This window comes from Colobus angolensis, unplaced genomic scaffold (genome assembly GCF_000951035.1).
Source record: "Colobus angolensis palliatus isolate OR3802 unplaced genomic scaffold, Cang.pa_1.0 Scaffold292, whole genome shotgun sequence".
Classification (NCBI taxonomy): domain Eukaryota; kingdom Metazoa; phylum Chordata; class Mammalia; order Primates; family Cercopithecidae; genus Colobus; species Colobus angolensis.
The window spans coordinates 2801148-2803883 of NW_012116177.1; the positions used below are offsets into that span (position 1 = coordinate 2801148).

At 37.8% G+C, this 2736-nt stretch overlaps 1 pseudogene; it reads left to right on the top strand.

The window, feature by feature from the left end:
* Positions 1-2736, top strand: part of LOC105516859 — a 32455-nt pseudogene that overhangs the window by 29440 nt on the left and 279 nt on the right.

A 2736-nucleotide genomic window follows, 5' to 3' on the forward strand; every position in this document is an offset into this window, starting at 1 on the left:
AGGGAAAACATAGAAGAAACGTCTGCTTCTTATAACAATTCAGCTTTCCAAACTCTCCAAAAATATTGATATGATTTTTGGGAATCATATTTAGATTATTAAACTTTTAAGTGAATATTTTTGGGGTGAAATATTTTATATCATTTTTCAGAGGCATAAGCTGTCCTCAAAGTATATATTAGTTAGTATTTTCCCAGGTTTTATTTATTTATTTATTAACTTTTATTTTAGGTTTAGGGGTACACATGAAGGTTTGTTATAGAGGTGAGCTCATATCATGGGGATTGGTTGTACATATTTCATAACCCAGGAATTAAGCTCAGTACCCAATAGTTATCTTTTCTCCCCCCTCCCACACTCCACCCTCAAGTAGACCCCAGTGTCTGTTGTTCCCCCTTTGTGTTCATAAGTTCTCAAAGTTTAGCTCCCACTTGCAAGTGAGAACATGCAGTATTTGGATTTCTGTTCTTACGTTATTTCCAGATTTTAGATTTTAATATTTTAAGACTAGGAAGTATGAAACATTTTCTTTAATTTCTTTGTAACTCTTTGTAACTCAGGTAGCAAGCCTTCAGTATTGACATTACGGAGAAGGCACTTAGAGTGAAGAAACACAATTAGAAAATAATCTTCCAAATGCCATCCCATACATAGGAGAATGTCTTGCATTTGAGGAAATCTTGCCCCACTGTGAGTCTGCACTTTGCATCTGCCAGGTATCCCAGCGGTATCACTGGCCCGGTACCAACTTGTGTGGCTGTGACTGTACCCTGTCCTTTCAAAAATAAGACAGAGGAAGGCATGTAGGAGCAAAAGAGGTTAAAATCATATGTATACATGAGCATATTTAATGATTAATGATAAAGGACCACACTTTCCCTAGTATCAATCCCATATTTATCTATGACCAGCACTTTTCCCTAGCTAGCTGCTACTGTTGCCTTCAAATCTAGCGAGCATTTGGCAAGTTAACTGGCTCTAAGGGCCGAATATATTGGCCTATATTGCTTGTGACTGTTTCTATAGTTATCCTATATGCTTCCATATGAGAAATTGAAAATCAAATGAATTAAATATGAAAGAAAGTGGAAACATATTTGGGTGAGAAGTCCATAACTTAAACAATACTCTATATATATGTGCTCTTTAATATGTAGAGTGCTAAATAATTTGAAAATATGGATGACATGGATGATCTCCTAAGAATAAAAATCAGCAAAATTGATCAGAGAAATATAATACATAAGTAGGTCAATAGCTATAGAAAAAATGAGTAAAATACCAGAGAAAAATGAATCCCACAAAGTACCTAACCTGATGGAGAGTGTTCATCAGAAGGAAGATTAGAAAAGTGAATAAATTGACTTTAAAATCTCTTCTAATTTGAAAAATTTTCAAACCTATAGAAAAGTTAAAAGAGGCGTACAATTAACACCAGTGTATCCCACAATTAGATTTACTGTTAAAAATTTCCAAGTTTCCTCTATCTCTTTTTATGGATAGACACATATTTCTTTTTTGTCAAATCATCTGAAAGTATATTTCAACCATGGTGACACCTCACCTCTAAAAACTTCAGTATGCATCTGGCAAAACCAGGAACATCTTCCAACAAACAAGGAGCCATCACCCTATCTAAGAAATCAATACTGCTTATGTAATACTACACAGTATGTAGTCCATGCTAAATATGTAGTCCATGCTAAATACCAAATTTCCCCATTTTTCCAAAATGTTTTATAAAGATGATTTTTCCCATTTTCTATAGGATCCAATAAAGGTTCACACACTGTAATTGTTATGTCTCTGTAGTATCCTTAGAATGCTCCTCTTTCCCTCAGCAGACTCACTCTGTCCTTTGTGACTTTGAATCCTTTAAATAGGCCAGGTCGGTTGTCCTGAAGGATGTCCCATATACTAGATTCTTCTGTTTATTTAGGGTTTAATACAAAAATATCCAGCAAGAACACTTTCAGGCTCATTTGTTTCTGTTTGTATTCTATGTTTTTATTTTGGGCATAATTTCATGTTTTGAACCTGTAGAACATTTACATGCATCAAAAATCAAAACTGGTGGCACAGCTTGATTGGCCTGGTGGCAGGTGGGCCCAGATGTCAACCCTTCATGGTGGTTCAAGCTATGGACCCTGGGCTGGAAGGCCCCAGAGGAGGCAAACCCCCAGTTCTGAAGTCATGGGATCTGACAGTATGAACAGTTAAGTGAGTCAGCACTTCTGTTGAGTCTATGAACAGGGGTTCAGCCATCCAGATAGGCTTTATAAAACTGAACAGCTACATTCAAGGCAAAAGGAGAAACAGATGAAAATAATGGTGACAGCTCCAGTCACAAGCTACACAGAGGTTGGTTCATGTCCTTTTAGTGAGTCTACCAAGACCATTTCCCTGTATATCTCCTCTGAACAGCAATTCCATCTGCCCAGGCCTTCAGAGTCAGATGATTTTATTGAAGACACAGCCAGTATGACTATGTTTCATTCAATGGATACTGTAGGGCCCCAAAGAATCAAGAACAACTTCACTTTGGGAGGCTGAGGTGGGTGAATCACGAGGTCAGGAGTTCAAGACCAACTTGACCAACATCCGGAAATCCCGTCTCCACTAAAAATACAAAAAAAATTATCCAGACGTGGTGGCGCATGCCTGTAACCCCAGCTACTCAGGAGGCTGAGGCAGGAGAATTGCTTGCACCCGGGAGGCAGAGGTTGCAGTGAGCAG